Source organism: Podarcis bocagei (genome assembly GCF_964188305.1).
Source record: "Podarcis bocagei genome assembly, chromosome: 14".
In the NCBI taxonomy this organism is placed as follows: Eukaryota; Metazoa; Chordata; class Lepidosauria; order Squamata; family Lacertidae; genus Podarcis; species Podarcis bocagei.
This window is the reverse complement of record NC_138139.1, coordinates 24,361,649-24,370,142: the sequence shown is the minus strand read 5'-3', so window position 1 is coordinate 24,370,142 and position 8,494 is coordinate 24,361,649. Positions and strand designations below refer to the sequence as shown.

The 8,494-nt window shown below is 48.5% G+C and overlaps 1 long non-coding RNA gene across 1 annotated transcript; it reads left to right on the top strand.

The window, feature by feature from the left end:
• Nucleotides 1-2,421: 2,421 nt before the first annotated feature.
• On the top strand, nucleotides 2,422-6,485 carry LOC308573947. The gene is made up of 2 exons (XR_014002269.1): nucleotides 2,422-2,502; nucleotides 6,357-6,485. It is a non-coding gene; the product is annotated as an uncharacterized lncRNA (long non-coding RNA).
• Nucleotides 6,486-8,494: the final 2,009 nt, after the last annotated feature.

Here is an 8,494-nt window from a genome sequence, read left to right as displayed (position 1 = left end):
TTGAGCCCCATATTGGGGTAAAGGATTCCTGCATTGCAGAGAGTTGGATTAGAAAGATGACCCGTGTGGTCCCTTCTAACTCTATGCTTCTTTGATTCTATGATTCCCCATTCCCTACCTCTGTGAGTGGTACAGTTCAGGAAGTGGGTCTTATTATTCTAAAGCAGCAGTTTTATAGACACCTGGGAGTAAGTCCCAGTGGACTCAGTGGGGTTATTTCTGAGTGGACTTGCCCAAGGTCCTGCTGTGAGCCTTCCACTGCTTTTGAAAGACATGGGTCAGGGCAATGATGGGGCATGTTTGATTCTGAGATCGAGCCCCACAGGAAAGTGTGGGAGGAATTTTGAGGGAACACACATGTTGTGTCCCTAGGAAGACTGTAGGAAGACAGTGGCTTTGGCTGGCGATACTAGCTCCAAACAATCAAGCTTTTATCTCAGCAAAGATAGAATGGCATCATGCACATTCTTTAATGGAGACTAAAGGCATTCTTTCTAGCAGCTTGGGATGCTTTCTTCGAGTCATGAACTTTTCTGTATTTCATCTTAAATGAGTGGATTCAAGTGCTTAGCCTGATGTTGACGAGGCATTATTCGTATTATTAGGTTGTATTCAGCTTACTCAGAGTAGACCAGTTGAAATAAATAGGCTGATATTAGGCTGCAGTCCTAAGCCTACTTAAGTGGGAAGGAAGCACCTGTGAATTCAATAGGACTTACTTCTGATTAGACAGGGTTAGGCTTGCGCCATTTATTTCAGTGGGCGTGCTCTGACTATGACCTAGTTGGAGTCAACTCTCAATAAGAATTTATTTATTTATTTAACGTATGACAGTAGCAATCCAAATAACGGATCTTTTAAATCACATCTTACCAGTGAATAAGAACTTGAGCTATTATTTATGATTTTTTTAAAGTTCATCTTCTGTTGTTATTTGAATGAATACGTCCCCCTCGCCAAATAAAATCAATCCTTCTGGGGTAGTACACTTACATTTGTTTTTTTGTGTTCTCTCCCCACCCCCCCTTTCCTTAAATTTATTTGTTCTAGCCAAATGTCAAGGCAAACCCGCAGCAACAGTACCAATAAAACAATACGGATCATATATTTGTGTTTTTAAAAATCGGCCCCGAAGGACAAAACACATAGACAATAAAAGATGGTGAATGTGTGCTTCCTTCAGGTAAAGGATGAGTTGCGCAAACCTGGACTAAATGGGAAAATGGCAACACATTGAAGAAATGTGATGTGCGCACACCGATCTCAAGTTAGCCAAGAGGAGAGGAGCGAGCCGAGAGAGGTTCTGTTACCTGTTAACTAAAAGTTGCCCTCTGCTATAAGTTCTGTTTCACCTGCTCGCCCCTCAGATGAGGTTTTATGCAAGCCAGGCAGCTGATCAACAGACAACCCAAGAAAGGTAGTTCGCCCTGAACATATTTCCGAGTGGAGGATTTCAATTTTAAGTAATAAATGAGGAGCAATTAACTGGTCATGTTTGCCTGATTCCTTTTAAGAAAGGGTTATCTGCTGTGATGCGATCGGAGCCAATACAACGCCTTTTCTGTTTATTGAGTTTTTGTGCCCTATGTGTGTTTAAGTAACCATATCAATACTAACTCACAGGTTGCAATCCTGTGCTCACTTACTTGGGAGTAAGTACCCTTGAAGACAGCAAGACGTGCTTCTAAGTAGATGTGTTTAGATGTGGGCTCTGAAGCATTAGCGGTTGAAATATGTTGTTGGGGGTACGCTTTATGTTAAGATATACTATGTTGCCAAAAGGTGGGGGAGAGAGAGAGAGAAGGAGAAGGAGAGGGCAAATTCCGAAGCCCCAGAATAATATTGCATTGTGTTCAGAGGATACTATTAAAATTGGTTGCCGCCCTGGTAAAACACAGCTGGATCAGTCCAGCATTCTCTTCTCACAGTGGCCACCAGGTGCATCTGGGAAGCCCGCAAACAGGACGTGAGCACGGCAGCAACTCTCTCCACTAATGAACCGCGGCAGCTGGGATACAGCCAGTGGCGTAGCGCGGGGGGGCAGGGGGGGCAGCCGCACCGGGCACAACATCTGGGGGGCTCGCGCTCTCAGCTCTCTGCCCCTACCTGGCTCACCCACGGGTTAGGGGGCGCAAATTACTTGCCTTGCCCCGGGTGCTGACAACCCACGCTACGCCCCTGGATACAGCGGCAGTTCTGAGCTACATGAATCGATTCCCTATAAGGCGGCTGATGGGCTGGTTTAGCATAAAGCGGCTGGTTGTGTTCTAAATCAGCCTTCCGCATGCGAGTTGCTGTAGTCCAGAAGAAGAGGAAACTTGTAGGATCAGGCCAGTGGCCCATCTAGTCCAGCCAGCATTCCTGTTGTCACAATGGCGAACCAGATGGTTGCTGTAAGATACCCTCAAACTGAACCTGAGCCCAACAGATGTTGGAGGGTGAGCATAGCTGTCAAGGCTAGCAGCCATTGATTGCCACATATAAAGAGGCACAGTTCAATAGGTAAGCAAGTCACACTGAACTCCGTGGGTCTTACTTCTGAGGGTAGGCAATGATCAGGACTGCACTGGTAGACCCCCCCTAGTCTGTAGGCACTGGTCATAGCATTTGCCCCCGCGCCCAACAAATCCTGAGCCCCCTTCTCACCACACACACGTCAATACCATCTCAACAAAAGAAGACACCTCCTCCCAGAATAAAGTCACATTGCAAAGTTCTTAAGAGACACCTCCCGGTTCCAAAGACGACCCTGGAACAGGGGCGAGGGGAGGGGGGAGGCATGGATTCAACGGGCCAGAAGAGTCTGGGCAACCAAAAATTGTGTTTTTTTTGGGGGGGGAGGGAAATCTATGGGGGGAAAGCCGATAAGCCTGTCTGACTGTATACAATCGTCCCCCTTTTCTACAAAGTTGCGGAAGCGACAGTCGGGCAGATGGTAATCTCAAAAGCAGATAGGGGGGCTCCGGCGAAGGCGGGGGTGGGGACGGCGGAGAGAGAGGCAGCGTCGCTCTTTGTCGAGGTCCCCTTGGCTGGCTAATCAGCTCCAGCGTCTGCGGCGGGTCCCTGAACCCTCCCGTCTGCTTTCGACGGCTTGACGGCCTGGAAAAAACGCGGCACCTGAATTATTGAAGAGGAAGGCAGTTGACTTCTCACCCTCTCCTTCGCTTTCTCTCTCGGAATCCATCACCTGAGCGTTTTCTGTGAAAGGCTAGAAAAAGCGGGGAGTACACGAGGAGGGATGGAGGGCCGAGCGAGGCAAAGACTGGGACCGGGCAGAGACGCTCTGGAAACCCCAGGAGGGCACTGCCGCCCCCTCACCTGCCTGAACAGACGGCGCACGGGGCACGCGGAACAACGCCTCTCCTCGCGGAGACCAGAGGAAGGAAGTCCCAAAAGACTCTGGATCCGTGAGAAAGTCCCATGCTAGACTCAACCGACTTAAAAAGAAGGGGCAGGTTACAGAGGGTGTCTGTGTGGAACGCAGGTGGTTTTGCTGAGAAGACTTTATATTCATTTAAAATAATCCCTCAACTGATCTAAAATCTTAATTCCCAAGCATGTTATTTCCTTTCCCCTCCAAGGGGTTTTGTACCCCCTCCCCTTTCCCCAGATCAGGGCGCAGGGCGGCTTATAACACAAGATGCAATGCAGACAGCAATCTAAAATAGAAAACAAAACAATAAATCCATACATCTATTTTTGTTGTTGTTTAGTCGTTTAGTCGTGTCCGACTCTTCGTGACCCCATGGACCAGAGCACGCCAGGCACTTCTGTCCTCCACTGCCTCCCGCAGTTTGATCAAACTCATGCTGGACCGAGAACTCCCAGAAGTGCAAGCTGGATGTAGAAGAGGCAGAGGAACCAGAGACCAAATTGCAAACATGCGCTCGATAATGGAGAAAGCTAGAGAGTTCCAGAAAGACATCTACTTCTGCTTCATTGACTATGCAAAAGCCTTTGACTGTGTTGACCACAGCAAACTATGGCAAGTTCTTAAAGAAATGGGAGTGCCTGCTCACCTCATCTGTCTCCTGAGAAATCTCTATGTGGGACAAGAAGCTACAGTTAGAACTGGATATGGAACAACTGATTGGTTCCAAATTGGGAAAGGAGTACGGCAAGGCTGTATATTGTCTCCCTGCTTATTTAACTTATATGCAGAATTCATCATGCGAAAGGCTGGGCTGGATGAATCCCAAGCCGGAATTAAGATTGCCGGAAGAAATATCAACAACCTCAGATATGCAGATGACACAACCTTGATGGCAGAAAGTGAAGAGGAATTAAAGAACCTTTTAATGAGGGTGAAAGAGGAGAGCGCAAAATATGGTCTGAAGCTCAACATCAAAAAAACGAAGATCATGGCCACTGGGCCCATCACCTCCTGGCAAATAGAAGGGGAAGAAATGGAGGCAGTGAGAGATTTTACTTTCTTGGGCTCCTTGATCAGTGCAGATGGTGACAGCAGTCACAAAATTAAAAGACGCCTGCTCCTTGGGAGAAAGGTGATGCCAAACCTAGACAACATCTTAAAAAGCAGAGACATCACCTTGCCAACAAAGGTCCGTATAGTAAAAGCCATGGTTTTCCCAGTAGTGATGTATGGAAGTGAGAGCTGGACCATAAAGAAGGCTGATCGCCGAAGAATTGATGCTTTTGAATTATGGTGCTGGAGGAGACTCTTGAGAGTCCCATGGACTGCAAGAAGATCAAACCTATAGACTGAAAAATACAGCAACTGCCATAGTTAAACTATGGAACTCGCTCCCACAAGAGGCAGTGACGGCCACCTGCCTGGAGCAGACAAATTCATAGAGGAGAAGTCTATCAGTGGCTAATGGCTATGTTTTCCCTTTGCACTATGCTTCTGAATAGGGACGCGGATGGCGCTGTGGGTTAAACCACAGAGCCTAGGACTTGCTGATTAGAAGGTCGGCGGTTCAAATCCCCGTGACGGGGTGAGCTCCCGTTGCTCGATCCCTGCTCCTGCCAACCTAGCAGTTGGAAAACACTTCAAAGTGCAAGTAGAGAAATACCGTAGGTGCCGCTCTGGCGGGGAGGTAAACGGCGTTTCCGTGTGCTGCTCTGGTTCACCAGAAGCGGCTTAGTCATGCTGGCCACATGACCCGGAAGCTGTACACCGGCTCCCTCGGCCAATAAAGCAAGATGAGCGCCGCAACCCCAGAGTCGGTCACGACTGGCCCTAATGGTCAGGGGTCCCTTTACCTTTACCTATATGCTTCTGAATACTAGTTGCTGGGAATCGCAGGTGGGAAGAGTGTTGTTGGGTTTAGCTTTTGCTTGTGGGCTTCCCATGGGCATCTGGCTGGCCACTGTGAGAACTGGACGCTGAACCTAACAGCCAGGCTTTTGTTAGGTTCTCCTACAACACCAAGACTCAACTCCAGCCAGCATCCGCGTCATCAGAATTCCAAGGGTCTGGACAAACCACGGTCTGGAAAAGTGACATGGTAGAGCAACTGGGACGCCATATGCATTGCAGGCATTCCATATGGCCACGTGCTGAATCCGAAAGATTTATATTACAAAAAGGCTTTGCATGATGGACCTCCTGTGAGCAAGGGGTACTTTGGAGTTCAAATAGGATTGCGTCTATATTTTACAATTAAGCTGGGAATGTTAGTTACAAACCCCCCAACACCAACAAACATGCCAGAAGGACGTCTCAATCCTAAGCATGTTCATTAGAGAGCAAGCTCGGTGGAATCGTGGGAGCTTGCTTCCAAGTAAACATGCATAGGATTGGGACCAAAAGGGACCCAAAGTCGCCTTCTTCTCCTCAGCTCCTTCATTGGAATGTCCCTAGATGTCATCCTTGCCCTTGAACCCAGGTCTTCGGAATGGAATATATCTAGACAGTGGAGTGGGAGTTGGAGTGAGGTGGGTGCGGCCGCCTGCCACCTTAAAGGAAAGGGGTCCCGATCCAACCAAGCGGCAGCGCTTCGAGGCCCCGCTGGTTTCCATAGGAGAGAACTGGGCACTTACTCAGCTCTCCCTCTGGAAATGAAGGTGGCTCCCAACCCCTTAACTTCCACAGGATGGGACCCAAACTCCTCGCTTTAAAAATCTGTTCGAACTTTCATTTCCAGGGCTGTCTAAATGGGACTCCGAAGGCTCCCCGCGCCCCCTCAAATTCAATTATTTTATTTTATTGTCAGCACGGGAGGAAATAATTCATTTACTGGCAGTGCTATGTGGGGATCGTCGGAAGTCAGGGTCACTATGTTCAGAAGGGTTTAACCCCCAGATAGTTGTGTGTAGGATCGTAGCCTGAATCTATACTGAGTTTCAATCTATACTGTCATTTCAACAACAACAACATGTTTTAATTGCAGGAGAAGGGAGCTTCCATACTGATGAACCGGGTCCATAGTGAAGATTTTATGAAAATCCACCACTACCATCTTGCATTGATCAGACTTATCATCCTTTCTGAAGACCCAAAGGAAACAATATGTGCGGGGCGTGTGTGGCTCCTCATCGTTGCCCAATAAGCAGCACGTAGTTCACCTTAGCGCGCGCGCGCATTTGCTAGTAGAATAATCAAACCGCAAAGGGACATGTTAAAATTTGGGGACATATTAAAACCCACCGGCAAGGGACCTGATAAAATCCGCCAGCCAAGCCTTTCGCATTTCCCCGATCTAATATATATGATTTCGGTTCCAAAATAAAGGAACGTCTCCAAATCTCCCCCTCCCCCCCCCCTCACACATATCAAGCGCCGAAAAGGGGGAGGTATATATATTGAAATTAAGGTAGTGCCGATGTGTGTGTTTTAATAATGAATCTAATTAGCATCGGGGGAAACCCATTAGGTGCAATCGCGTGAAAATCAAAATCTGCCTTACGACTTGGACAGCTTGACGCCGGAGTCCTTGCACTTACCCCTCCCACTAGCCTCCCCCCTCCTCCTAATCATGGGGCTGGACCACTCAGCCTCGCCTCCGTTGACAGGCGAGGCAGGAGGGCAGCGATAGATACCATTGTCTAGCCCTGACCCTCCATTAACACTCTCTATCAGCTTCTGTGGGCTGTCTCCGGTTCCCATCCCGTCTCCAGATTCGAAAGGCACCCGTGTGTTGATGATGATGGTGACGATGATGATGATGAGCTGGACCCCCTCGCCCTCTCCCTTTCCTCTTTGCCTCGACTAAATGGATGGAGTGGATGATGACCTAAAAACCTTGCCCCCTCCCCAGCTCAATTTGCCTTATTACCCTCCCTCTAGAGAGCTATTGTTTCGCAGGTGTTTCCAATTTGCACCCCCCCACACACACTCTTAGCCAATGGCTTCTCTGTAGTTCTACATTCCGATTCTTCTGCTCCTCATTCAGTCCTTTAAGTCCCATTAATCCCTAAAGAAGAAGAAGAAAACGTGCTTTGCGTCCATTGAGGATAAATACATCAATAAATGCTGAACAAAGTGCATGTGTGATTTTTTTTTTTTAAATGAGAACTGTAAAGTAAAAAATGGAAGAAGAGGAGTTGGAATCCCTACTCAATGAATCCTCTGATTGTCTCTCTAATTGGGGATGAGGAGGGGGAGGTGGATGGGGAGGTGTAAGAGAAACAGCTGACCTGTTGGGGTGACAGACACAGGTTGGGGAGGGTGACATTTGATTGTAAGCCTCCCTTTGAAAAGAAGAAAAGGAGAGGACCAGTCCAATAGAAGCTGGGACCGAGGGAGCCGGAGGGTTGCTAAGAGACAGGGATGCTGACGAAGTTCTATCAGAAGCTCTACCCTGACCTTATGCAAATGGGGGGCTGCCAGCTCTTTGTAGGGAGGTGAAATTTCCACCCACCATGTCACCCATACCTGGCACTCAGCCTTTTATTCAAATGTCCTCTAAAACACACTCACAGAGAAAGAGGTGACAACGCATGACACACTGGAGGAGAGAAGGAGAGAGGGAAACAAATCAGAGTTGGGAGGAGGAGAAAACTAGATTTCAATGTCAGCGCTTTCTCTTTTTTTCCACTCGCTCCTTGGCTTCGAAAACTAGGCATTCCCTCTCCGCGCGCCCCCACCCCGCCCGCCCATCGCCTTTCCCGGAAAGGTCCTTCGATTGCCTTCATTCACATCAAGAGGCTATCATAATAAACTCGCATTCTTGGTTCTAGAACGCTTAATACGCCGTTACAGGCTGGGTTGGCTTAGCAACAGCCAGGCACAATGCAGAGGAGCGGAATGTCGTTATTTAAGGACGTAAGAGGAGGGCCTGCTAGATCTAGCCTAGCATCCTGTTCTTACAGGGGCCGGCCAAATGCCCGTGGAAAGCCTGCGAGGTGGAGGCGAGCGCAACGGCACTTTGGCCACCTGCGATTCCAAGCGAGTGGTTTTCAGAGGCATATATTTCTTTTGGGACATTTACTTCCCACCTTTTCCCTCCCCTCCCAACTCCTCAGCAGCTCAAGGTGGTTCCCCCCCTCTCCGTCCCGCTTTATCCTCTCAGCAACCCTGAGAGGTAGG